The sequence below is a fragment of the Temnothorax nylanderi genome, unplaced genomic scaffold (assembly GCF_030848795.1).
Source record: "Temnothorax nylanderi isolate EJ_2023f unplaced genomic scaffold, tnyl_v1.0 TNYL_tig0030_pilon, whole genome shotgun sequence".
NCBI lineage: Eukaryota > Metazoa > Arthropoda > Insecta > Hymenoptera > Formicidae > Temnothorax > Temnothorax nylanderi.
In genome coordinates, this window is record NW_027249092.1 from 715,947 (window position 1) to 729,762 (window position 13,816).

Sequence of the window (13,816 nt, forward strand, 5' to 3'; positions counted from 1 at the left end):
ATGCCGTGGAATACACCTACGTGTTTGTATCGCACGGGTTCTCCATGGAAACCCTTGCTAGGGGCCGGGCCTGCTGCGATACCCTAATTCCTAAATCTGTCGCCATAAGTCCTCGTTACAATAAATAACCCGACCGGTGTGTCTGAGCTTGCGTCTCTTGCTTTCCCCTCCTTCGCCTTCACCTTCTCCTTCCCCTCCCCCTTCCCCTTCCCCTTCCTCTTCTGGACCATCTCCTGCTGCTTTCTCTGAACTAGCTTTAAATAAGCCTACTTGCAGCGTGCATACGACTTAATCGTTTCATGAAGAATATCCTCCACTGTATACAATTATTTACTAATTTACTAGCAAAAGCGCTTCGTAGATTACAATATTCTTTTGTGTAGGTATATTACTCTGTAATATCAATGTAAAAATAAATTCTCGCTGTATTAGGAATGCGATATATCAATAGCAAGATACGATAATACAAATGCCCCAAAGGAAGACGTACATTAAACTACAGAGTGGTATCTCTTATCTTCTATTTTTAAAAAGCATCTCTTCTTTAATCCTGCAATATTTCAATTATTATTTGAGATTTATATTTTGTACCATCGGTATCTTCGATATTCAGCTACCGTCTTATGCTTGCTCAACACATTGCTGCTCTGATTTACATTTCTTCTATCATGTCGCACTTATTGCTTCTTATACTAAAAGCGGGTACACAAAAAGGTATGCTGGGGCGTGAAATAATACGATCGATAAATCCTAATAAATGTCTACCTGCCCCGTACAGACATATATAAATAAAACGGTGTTCTCTCTTTCTCTCTTTCTCTTTTTCGCGCGCGAAGAGCGTGATCAGGCACATTCCGTCCATGTGTGCGTGGTCACGTGCGTTGTCACGCATGCGCTACATCCAACCATGCTATACAGCTTCATCATGGGCGCTACAATGTACGATATATAGCAGCACATTCTGATTGTAGTATCCCGACTCAAGATCTTCCACAAAAAATCTGATGCAAGATAAAAATAAAAATTTACGGAACAATTATAGACTAGTAATCGTGTTATAAATCATTATCAGAGCAATCTTACATTATATAATATAATAATTATATATACCTAAAAAGTGTTTTTATTGGAAAATGAAGATGTGTCATATACGATTCTAGCAATTAAATACATGATATATCTTATTTTCAATTTGAGCAAATAGCTTTAATAAGTTATATAAATTAGGTCATAAAAAATAATAAAAATTTCAATATACAAAGTAACGTAAAAAACTTCAAAAATATATAAATTATCCTGCTTATGTTGCAATTAATTTTATCTCGCTATCGTATGTTACATTAATGATTAAACTCAAATTTACATAAAAAGTTGATAAGCTTTTGTACAAAAAAAATTCTTCTTGCGCAATTTTGTCATAAAATCGCTGCAAGAGGTAACAATAACATGAGCTCAGTTATAGTTGCAGCAATGTGAAGATGCATTCAGAATAGCAAAGAAAAGAAAGGAAAGTAGACAAAGAAGAGTTAAAGTTAAAATCACGCGCGAGAGAGATGCATTTCGAGAGTGTATGAGAACGAGTCGTTAAGGGGCGGGAAAGATGGCGTAAGGGGGTATGAGGGGGTCGTGAGAGGTGGCGGCAGCAGGGGGAGGAGGTGGTACAGCGGAGGATGAAGGTGGTGGGGGTGTGCATTGCGGATTTATTCCCGCCAACACATTCATCATGGCGGATTTAGCTGAACCCGTAACGCATTGCCGTGGATATATATCTGCTTCCATCCCTACCCTAACTTCCTCCCTCCTCCGTCCTTTACCCCTCCACCACCTCATCACAATTCCGACCGAATCCTCGCCGGTATATCCTGTATTCTGACAAAACCTCTCTTTTTCAATGACTCCCTAACTCTTTCCGCAATACGTGAAGCGAAAGGATACTGGATCGTTTACGATGCTCCGAGTATTACGTTTCGCAATGGTATATTTTACGATTCGCGATATAATAACATAAATATATCTATCGCGCTAATTTAATGAATGGCTTATTAATTTCCATCTAAACATCGTAAGGTTAAAAAAAACTCTCTTATAAGAGTTTGTCATAATTTGCATCTCGCAATGATAGATTTAGATGGGAAATTACGACAAAATGAGCTACATATATGCGCAGTTCTTTTCCTTCCTGTTGACCATTCGCGGCAGAAACAGACCGTAAATAGCTCTTTAATAAATCTTTGGTGTGCTATCAGCAGCTGATCGCAATGCATCATGGCGTAGCGTTGACAGACCCCTCTAACTACTCTTCACCCTTCGTCCTCGTGCTATCCCCTCTCTTCTGCTCCGCGTAGATACGATATTACGGGGATTGGTATAAATCTATGGCTCATCCATCTACATTTTATCCCCGGAGAACCAAGACACCCACGCAGAAACGCGCGTACAAGCGCACACATGAGCCGAAACGCGCACAAATACCGTCAAAATCTTCCTTCTTCTCCACTCCTCTCATATCCTGAGGGTCCCTATCCGCCCTTCTCCCTCGAGACGGTTCAAATCCGATCTCCAGCTCAACTCCACCTCCCCTGCCGGCTCCCTCGTTCCACCTGCTCTATCGAGATTCCAATAGCGGCCTTATCGAAGGCTTTGTACGATGAGGGATCGCAAGCTACCCGGGCACTTTCTGCGGCCCTCATGATACTTCACATTTATTATTATATTTCAGTTATTCGCAATCCATTCTTTATCAAGTCAAGACGTTATTAACAAAGATGCGAAAAAAAACTGTAGAAGACTCAGCGCTTCACAGAAGTGACAATTTCGTTCGTAAAAATTAAATGTGATATTGTTACAAATAACAAATCATTAATCTTTAATATTTTATTAATTTGTCATCATTTATTGACTTATAAATAATGCCAGACACATTCCATTTTAATTATTTTCTTTTCGTATGACTAATGCATGTTTGAGAAGAAAAATATACTTACTTATTATAATTCTCAACAGTATATAAATATATTAACTTTACAATCTACAAGTATTGATTAATTGAATTGCATTTTATTCAACTCCAGAAGCTCTCTCTCTCTCTCTCTGGTACTGCCAACGGGTGATGATTCATACATGATGAGAGTCCAGAATTCCTTGGCGCCATTCTGTAAATACGGAGGGCAGCGCGTTAGCTCAAAAAGGATTCCCTGTATATCATTTGTACACTGCAACTTTGTTTCTCTATTTACTCATCGCATTGAATCCAAATCACTACTATTCTACATTGGATGTTCAACAGAAACGTACTATTACTTGATAGAATACCACCCTATAAGAACGAGGAAAGATATGGGCACACAAAATTCAACTCCTAAAGAGCTGACAGTTGCAAAAGTTAAAAAACTAAACGCACGCATGGTGCAAGAAATGAAATCACGATGCACTAAGACTCGACCGCATGCTCGAATAATACTGGCGTTATTCTCAAAATATCGACAGTTAAAGAAGGTGGGAATGTGTTTTGAGATAGGAAAAACTTGCTTCGGCTTATTCCCCCCCGTTGGTTTAACAAAGTGCGATCGACGGCGGGATAACAGCTGCTTCGAGTGGCCCTTCCGGTGAGAACGGGGAAAAGCGGAACGATTCTCCCTTCTCACCCTAGCGCCTGTCTTTCTCCCTGTGCCAAATATGGCGGTTGTCTCTGGCAAAGATGGCTTTTGAATTTCGATTTAATTCACGTCGCAAAATGCGGTGCGACTTTGAGAGATTTATCATGGAACTTTTTAATTCTATATATTTTATGTAAAATATCGTCGCTAGTAATCATTCTTAACTACATTCTTATTTTATGCGCAAAATGTTTTACCGACGATTTATGTCGTGACAAAAAAATTGCCGTTTCTTACTGCACAAATAAGTTATTCGCCGACGCAAAGGACTTCTTACGAAGTCGAGTCACTTCGTTGCGCGGAAACGTGGGACTGGTACACCTCCAAACAGTACGACGTAGTTTCTTAACTTCTGCTTTCGTCATCAAACTTTCATGAGGTACCGAACGATACGTCGAGCAGGAAAAACTTGCCACGAAATTACCAAGGGCCCCGTGTCAGAACTCGCTTCGTATGCCACAGCGTGGTGGAGAGAGTGGAGTGGGGGTAGAATGGAAACCGAGCAAGAGACGGCACAACGAAAGAGAAAGAAAGAAGAGGTGTATCCCGACCCAAATTCAAGGGACGAGAAAACTTGGCTCGTCAATCAGCAGCCGGAACGAAGAAAGTTCCGGTGCGAGGACAAACGCTTGTCCTCTCGCTGTGTATCTTTGATACCTTCTCCGCGAGTATACACGATGTTCGAAGCTTCGTTCTCTCTATTTGCGATAGTTTCAGACACAGTATACAATCTCGTACGTCTCTCATTACACCGCGTGCGACGAGAAAACGCTGAATCGTATCAGTCGAAAGGCTGGAGATTAACGGCGAAACTTTGGTGGCTAAAACAATGATTAAGTGCTGCTAACCAAAATTCAATCCGGCATTAAATTTTCAATAAATTCGAGAAATACGATCTGGCGGGTCTTATAAATAATGAATTTAAAGTGGGTGACATTCATTCATGTAGATAGAAAAAACTGTTTAAACTAAGGAAAACTACGAAAGAAGATAAAACGTGCAATGCTTTTAATTGCTTACTTATTTCATTTATTGTTCCACGAGAGTCATCAATGGCATTAAGTACACGGATTACAAGAAAGTAATTACAATCATAATCAAAATAAGACTGTCTCGTAGACAGTACGATATAAATAAAGCAAAAGAAATATCATTAAATATCGTTTCCGACGCATAATGTTTTATCATCCGTGCATTTAATTATAAAAAAGATTAATAAAAAATCTGCGAGTGCCGAGGCGTTGCCAGTCAACGGACGAATACGTCGCCATCTTCAAAGGGTTCTATGCCGGAATACACCAAGATTCGGCTAAATCATTTTTCATGACGGACGAGCGACTTCCACGAAGAGGCCGTAGCTCGCGTGTAGCCGCGACGGCGACGGTCGTCGTCCGTATCTCACCCTGGCCATCAGTATTTTCCAACTTGTCTCACGGATTCCCTCCCGCATGCCTCCCCTCCCCCCCTCCTCACTGACGTAAGTAACAACATATATAAAAGTAAGTGACTCGACTCTCTCGCGGGGCGGTGATACAGGGTCCTCCTATCTGCGAAGTCTATCGGGCAGTAAACAGCGTGCGGCAGATAAGGCGGGAGATATATTATAGACTCCGTCCCGTCGCGTACGAGCGTATACAGAACGAGGCCGTGATAGCTGGCTGACTCTAGCCAAGCCCAAAGCCCGAGCGCTAGAACGCGGGAGGCGCGCGCTCTATATATTTCGCTTCTTTTTTCGCCCGGGCTTCGTTCTGGTAAAAACGCCGCCGGCGTCTGAATACTCGCGCGCGGAGGACGGAAGTCGGTTTGCAAGCCAAGCATGGGGCGGCGGCGCCGAGCAACCCCTTATTTTACTCCTTCCTATAGTCGGTGGCCCAAGTAGCTGCCTCCCTCTTCCCACCCCTTTAGGATCGACTCGACTATTCCCCGCTCGTCGCCCGCACCCGGGCCCGGTCCGCCGTCCTCTACTTTAACTTCTTTCGCTTCTCGATCTTTTTCTTCTCTGGCCAATGCTCGAATGCTCGATGCTGCGATACATCACGTGCACGCTGTTGCCAGTTGACTTTCTATCTCTCCCACCCCACTTTCCTTCAGCAGACACGGAAATCTAACTCCAAACTCACCAAACGAACATTTCTCCTTTCTCTTTTGGCAAACTGCCATCTATTCGCAGATTGAAACTTCTTACTGTTAGGCTTCTACGATAAGAATTGAAAAAATTGCGATCTCTACAACTACTAACGGTGATTTATTCACGGATCTTCGACTGAATGAAATTCGTTATACCGTGTACACTTCGTGCGAAACTATAACCCCGCTAAATATTGTTACGCGTGATTTTGTAATTCGGAGAATAGTCGTGCTTTTCGTCACAGTCGGCGCGGCAGTTGCACGAATAATTTTATATACAGGACACGTTGGGAAGGGAGGAAAGGGTTATGGTTTATTTCAACGTTATTTCAAAACGATGCCATGTTGGGGGCAAGTTATTATACCGCTGTCAGCCACCGCACTACCCTACGTTGATCTGCATAACCATCATGGTCTCTCCCCTATAAAGCATCCTGGTAGAAGACCAGCCCTTTGCCGTGACTCCAGACCACTCAATAGAGACGCGGCTATCAGCCAACCGCAAAAGCGATTACAAATTAACGTGACGTTTCTTCGCGCTTTAATATGAACTCCCGCCATGTCTCTCATCCCTCTTACGCACACCCTTTCTCGCTCCCCGGGGAGCGAATACAATTATCGTGCCTTTTGTCTCACAATTGCAGTTATTTCTTTGTTTCCTATGCGGAGGGTGAATGAATGCTATCTACTTTTATTCTTACACTTTTACGTCAATTTTAAACTAGTACAATGCTGCTTTATTTGCTATTTTATATTAATGTGCCATTTTATAAGAGCTTAATGATGCGATAAATTTTCCGAAGATGTTATGATATGTTTTCCTTTTCCGATAACAAAAGACAAATTCTATTAATGTCAAAATTATTAGCACATATTGATATAAAAATGACGTTCGAGAAATAAAATGAATGTTTTCAATATATGAGAATATATTGCATATCTTACATTTAACAATAAAATAAATTATTGTGATTTATTGTGCCAAATCTCTAAAAGTATTTCAAATATGTGCAAACTAAACAAGCTTACAAGTACAGTTAATCAACCTTCTTGTTGAAGTTTAATTGTTCGCACAGAGCAGTGCAGCAGACTTGTTTCCTTTTCTCTCTCTCTCTCTCTCTCTCTCTCTCTCTCTCTCTCTCTCTCTCTCTCTCTCTCTCTCTCTTGTGAAGAAAGAAAAAAAATATTTGTGGCGCGTAAAACAAGCCGACACAAAGTTATCTCCCACGTAGTCCTAGATTTACGAGATCCGCTGCTGATTTCAAAGCCATGTTAAAAATGGAACAACCTTGACAGCACGGTCTATTCCCCTCTAATTTTAACGGTCGATGCAGTTTCCCGTTTTTTTGACTAAGAAAAAATTTTTAACGCGTGACGACCCGATCGTTGACATTGTCACGCTTCCGCAAACATTTTTGGTCGGCCAGTTCCGTTAAGTCACAGTTATAATTTCGACAAGTAAAATGTGCATTTCTCTGCAAATTTCAAGGTTTTTGTGGTGAAAAGTCTTATGAGAAAGATTATAGGTACAACTAAAATCTTTTAATTCGAAGGTCTTCTATTGTAAGCTATCTCGAGGTTACAAGCCATGTTACCTCATATATACATATATACATAAAAAATAATTTAACATAATTATATATAATTTGGAATAAAAGTTCCGTTAATATATAATGCATTAAAATAAAATAATTTTGTTATTAAAATATGTAGAAGTTCAAAACTTATAATTTATTATCGTCAATCGTCAATATCATCACTATTTAATCAGTAGTTACTTTTGGATATATTAGTACTTTGTTTTATATAAACTGTTTAATATGTATCTCTTACAATATGTAATGTATAATTTATTATGACATTTATAGTATGTAGATTTAAGAATATTTGAGATAAAAAGTTTTCATCTCTTAATTTAATTCTTTTCCACAGAGTCCGCGCTTCTAATTTTGTGCGTGAATCTATAAAAACATCGAGACGCGTCACTTCTAAGTATCATCCACCAAGATAAAATTGTCCCTCATATATTCAGCACTGGGCAGTGTTTCTCATGTAAATACTGAAAGAAACTGACATCACCGAGGAAATGCTTTGATCCTATCATCTAGACACTTAAGACGTCAAAGCTCCTTATTAAAATAATTGAAGATTCGTACATGCAACATCACCAGAAAATATTATTTTGTGCGTAGTTTGTATACGATATACTGAATGTTTTTGTGACAGAATTATATGATGTCTAAAGATAAATGTTTATTTATAAATTCCGTCTGCTGTTGAGAAAGAATTGAAAGCAGAGATTAATAAAATAAATTATAATTATAATTTATTATTTCCATATAATCATATAAATTAAGCACAATCATACAAGAACACGTATATAAAAATGGTACGCTATTCTCCATGTTATGCAGATGACAACGGGAAATTAAATTAACAAGTAATTCATAAAGGATTAGGAACAGCCAATAGCAGGTGGACGTTGCCGTTATCTTGAACGGGGTTGTCCAACCAAGAAATAATACAAGTGCACTAGGCAGAAGAGACCAACCTACCCCTTACTATCCGCACACCCGTCGCCCGCAGATAAATCTTCCCGCCCTCTAATTGGCCTTCCCTCCATTTCCTCGGCCCATACCCTTGGTCGACCTGTTCCTTCTTCTCCTCTCCCTTACTTCCATACCTCCTTCTCTCTGTCTTCCCCTTCCCTCGCTTCGCCGTTCGTTTCATCTCGGTTTCACTTCCCTACCTTCCCGGGCACGGCTCCAGGGAACGTTCTCACCCTATGCGCCACCACCCTTCCCTCCCACCATTCATCTCTAAACCGGCGAATTATTAGAATTATTAGACATTATATTGGCCGCAAAATGTCCGTTAAACCGCCAGAACTCAATTGTAAATTAAGATTTCTGATAATGCCGTGAGATGTATGTGTTCCAAACTTAGCAGCTATTATTAAAGTTCTAGATTCATATATTAGTGGGATTTGTTCTCTGAATTTATCCGAAGAAGTATCAGATTGCCTTATGCATGTGTAATACAGCACATATAAGTGTAAATGTAATAAAATATAATGAAATTTTGATCCCACTGACACGCATATATTGCAATTATACAATAAATTGAGATATATCTAAATATATTTTATTTAATATATATATAGAATGTATTAATCAGGAATCTGATAAGAAAACTCAATACCAAAACTCACTATAATGAATTATCTTGGCTAGCGTAGTCGAATCTTAACGAACATTCCTGAAACGCATGAAGGTATAATTTGTGCTCAAATCGAAAATGATTCAACACTCGTGGAAATAACAGATACTAACCGAGAGTTACGAGCGCATCGTTACGAATACGTGTAATATTTGCAGCAGCAAGAGCAACATCAGCGAGGCTTTTGCATTTCTCTTTCTCTATCCTACTCAACCGTTCTCCATCTCTCTTTCGGCCAACCAACCACCTCACAGTTCGTTTCCGTGTTGTTACATAATACACGCTGCGGCGCGGTTACGTGGATGAGGGATGAGGTGCTGCGTTGCCTAATAACCTCCCCTTTGCACAACACCCCCTCAAACCCGACTGAATCCTCCTCCAACCCCCTTGTTATACCAAGCGCTCAGGATACGATGGTATTTGCGAGCGGTGCATGCAACTACGGGCAAACCACCCTGCAAGAGCACGACGATATAGAAACACCGCTAGAACATCACTGACGAGAGAGAGAGAGAGAGAGAGAGAGAGAGAGAGAGAGGGGGGGGGAAGGAAGAAGAGGAGGAAACGGAGGGGAAGGAGAAGGAAGAGGAGAGAAGGGAGGAAGTATCTGAGGGCACCAGGTTACGGAGAGAGAAGCGTGAAGTAATTATATGAGGGCGGAGCACGCTAGGCTCATCTACACCTAACACATTCATATCAGTCGGCCCGAGCCAAGGAGCTGCTGAAACGTGAAGCTCGTACATCAGGATTTCGTTGCTGGAATAGTAGACTCCTCGAGGAGTACGGCAGAATGAGTTTTCACAGTGAAACCTATTGCTGATTTCTTATGGAATAAAAAGATAAGAATTTTTCACACGTGGCACGCGCAAGCTCATCTTTTAATATATTATAGAAAAATATATGTATTCGATAACAAATAAGGAATGTATTATAAGGTTCAGAGAAATAAAAATTATAAAAAAAGACTTAAGAGAAAGAATATAAATTTTTAAACTGAGGACAAAAAATATATCTAAGTCGCCTCATTTGAAAGCCGCTTCGCCGAATCAAGAAACTTGTGAGCAAAATTTCGTATAATATCTATCTACCACCGACGAAAAATCATTGCACGAGATAGGAGAGAAGTGGAAAGATTAAAGAAGCAAAAGAAAGATGGCGCAGAAGGAGGAGAATAGTGTTATACATTTAAGTGGATACACCTATATAGAGGGACTTACTGGGATTCAATTACCGCAACGTCTGCAAAGCACGCTATTCCCACACCCTTAAAAGACTACCCCTCGCGTTGTGCGCGTCCCTACCTTTCCATCTCCTCAAGAACGAACAGGTGCTCTTGTGCCTGCTGTAAATTGTTCCCCCTGTAATCCAAAGTAAAGCGGTCGTTTTATCCGTGCCATGGCGAGATGGATGCCTCGCTACGTCTTTTCACGTAATAGATTGCAGCTACGCAGCTAATGCCTCCGTTTTGATCAAAATTATGTTTTTACCGGCTTAAGAATGTGCTTTTAATTAATATGTTAATCAATGTTGACGGTAAATATTTAAGAACACAATTTATTTTACACAACAGGATTAAAAATGGTGCATACAACTAAATAAAAACATGAAAAAGTCAATACGTAATATGTATATAAATTGTTAATTAACAATATGCAATATAGTTTTAAAACTAATAACCCATAACATAAATTCCAGATTATTTCCATTTTTCTTGGATAAATTTTGATATATATATATTTTTTATTAAATAGCGTTGATTTTCAAGAAATGTGATCTTTATTTCTCGGGTTTCGGATAATGACATTTGCACGGTATGAAAGCACGTGTGTAATAGGATCTCTAAACGTGATTTTCGAAGAATGGCAGGATCAGTTTCATCTTTAGATTAAGGAACCGAGGATCACGAAGTTATAACTAAAAGGATCAGAGAATAGGAAGTGTTGCGTGAGGCCAATAGCAAACTTACGCCTAGATCGGTTATGTACCTTCGTTCGGTTCGAACGTAGGTACATAATTCATCGGGCGTGCACCATTGTCGGGAGCTTCATTAATACAAATGGCGTCTGCTGAATTCTGCCCCCAACCACTCCCCGCTACGTGTACGGTAGTAACGAGAGCTTCCGTCTGTACATGTGGATATGCGACTGTGTATGCTCGTGCGTGTTGGCGCACGTATATAGGAATAGCGAACGATAGCGGCATCCACCATGTTATGCTGAACGTGTGTGCCACCCCTGGAGACGCCGAGACGCGCGGGACATATTTTTGCAGTCCTTGTCGACTTTCATGAGGGAGTCTTTCCGCAATAACATATTAATATCTCGGAGCGTCGCGAGACTTATGGCTGTCCGTGGAAAGCTCAACTCCGGATCAACGCGGCGCCCGTTAAGGCGGTTCCATCCTGTACCGCGATGACGTCGCCTAACGAGTGTTTTAAGTGCCGTAAAGCAAACGCCGCACGTTCTTCACTCTCTACATCGTGATATCGTTAAGGAATTGTTAATGAAACGCGGACGAAAATGTCACTCGCGTTAAAGTAAGATTTTCATTGATGATAAATAACGGGATTAACGGATCATACGTCTTTCAATCGATTAGAAAACAACTATATTGTTGTTATAAAGATCGACCGTGCTCGCGCGTACGTAATTTAATAATCGTATGTAATAATTCCTAAAATTTGATTCGTATCGCGAAGAGTGACAAATGACGGAATCAAGGAAAACGGATTTGGTACAGGATGAATTGCTACGGCCAGGGCCGCAGACAATGAAGCGTAAGACGTGTAATTAAGTTTACATCGCATTTATTTTTTTAGCAATCGTATAATCAATGTAATATTACAATATCGTTCAAAACGGCAACCGTCCCGAAACACGCCGGAATATAATCTTAGTCATAGGCAGCTAGTTCGGCCCTGGTCGCTGTCGGATTACATATAATCAGGATTCAGATTTGTAGACAGTTAGTACTCTAATATATTACAAAAAAAAGAAAAATTTGCCACGCGGAACATTTACACAAATAACTACCACTACGCATAGGTAACGCCTACCCCTAACAGGACTATGTGCCTAATTGATAACGTATAGCACAGCAGAGCAATGAAATATTTGTTCCGAGAGATCCACAAAATAAATAACTATTAACATTACATACCTCTTAGAAATACTGCATTTACGTATTATTCTCGCATCCTCTTAGCGGCTATTCGTATACATTCATTAACTAGAATAGAGTTACTGTATAGGATAGCGCCACAGATCTCTTTAGAGAGCAGGCGTCTAGGTACTAGATAGAATACATACATTACAATATTCGCATTTGTAATCTATCCTTTCGTTTTGCTTTTCTCAGACCGATGTTGATTGAAAAAAAAAAAAAAAAAGAAACGTTCTCTCCTTCTCCCTCTCGGTAGAAGATTCTTTCCAAATTTATTTCAAAAGAGATATCCATCTCGAGACCGCGCACTCTTGACCGCTTTAGCAGGTACTTAAGCAGACGCACATTATAAACGTTTCTATACAATATTAACAAAATTATCGAATATCGATATATATATATGTATATATATATTTTGTACCAATCGAAAAAAGTACGTTTCCATCATTAGTCTCACTTTGCCGGTATACGTTTTTCAAATAATAATTCTAATTAATAACGAAATGAAATAAAACAGTCTTTCTATAACAGATGAGCGAAAATTACCATTAGCAAAGCGAAAGTGGTAACAATATAAACGCACTCTCTCATTGCTTCGCAGATAATAAAAAAAATAACAAAAACATAACATCAACAGATAAAATTACTTCTTCTCTCTATCGTTTCCTCTCTCATTCTTTCTTTCTCTCTCTTTCTTGCGAGGCTGTATCGAGTGCGCATTTTCGAGAGAAAATATATTAAACAAAGGAAAATGAGGAGAAAATCGTGCTAATAGCAGTTTTGTACATTACGAGTTATGAAAAAGAGTCGTGTCTCTGTTAAGCTCGTCACGAACTAATCGTTAACATCGACTCAATCTCGCCGATCGAGAGAGTTAAATGCTTTTTTCTTTACGTCCTATATTTTAACCCTATGAATAGTTGTAGCCCTTTCGTTACGTATTTCAGTTTCCAAGTTGCGTACAACTTATCGCAATGCATATCGGAGAATGTGACTCTGTTTTCGGTCGATTTTTCGCAAACGACACCCCGAATCCGCGGACGTTGGCTGATTGGCCACCCTCGATAATTCAACCCCCTATCTACATGCTACTGCACCAAAGCAGAAACTACAGGTAGAGAGACCAGAAAGGGGAACGACTACAACAGAGCTAGGCTTATATGGATGATACTGTGTGTACTTGGATACTGATTGGTCTGGGAGCATATCGGTCAAAGTGAGCTACGGGAGGTAGCCATGGTGGGGAAGGTTCGTCACTCACCGGGTGCAGCATCCGATTCGCCGCAACCGATAAATTGACGATCGACAGATACGCACATCGACCATCTATTTGGCATTGCAGAGACAGCGGGTGCAGCCTGCCACTCACCTGAAGCATAAACAGAAACGACGGAGTGTTAACTTATTTCACATGTTGTACACATGTTACTATATTTAGAACGCATTCAATTTTTAACAATGAGCAGCAAACATAATTTTGCGATAACAAAGTGCAAAAGAAACTATCTCAATAAGAAATCATAATTAAATTAATTATTAATAAGATATTAAGAATATCATTAAATTATGTATAAATCGTTGTTGATTGTTTCATTGTCATAATGATCGGATTGAAACGATGCAAAATATTAAAACTTTTTAGAGCCATAAAA

The 13,816-nt window shown here is 39.9% G+C and overlaps 1 protein-coding gene and 1 long non-coding RNA gene across 4 annotated transcripts in view; one reads left to right on the forward strand and one right to left on the reverse strand.

Annotated features, from left to right (window-relative positions):
* Nucleotides 1-13,816, forward strand: part of LOC139770496 (uncharacterized) — a 65,441-nt gene that overhangs the window by 14,902 nt on the left and 36,723 nt on the right. The gene's annotated exons all lie outside the window — the stretch shown is intronic.
* The window catches only part of Ubx (ultrabithorax), a 98,245-nt gene continuing 87,326 nt past the window's right edge, over nt 2,898-13,816 (reverse strand). For 2 of the 3 annotated variants that reach the window (XM_071702488.1, XM_071702490.1), the window contains one exon: nt 11,792-13,533. The gene's annotated coding sequence lies outside the window, so the exon portion shown is untranslated. Of the gene's footprint in view, nt 3,153-11,791; nt 13,534-13,816 lie in introns of those variants that run through there. The other variant, XM_071702489.1, reaches the window with a different exon arrangement.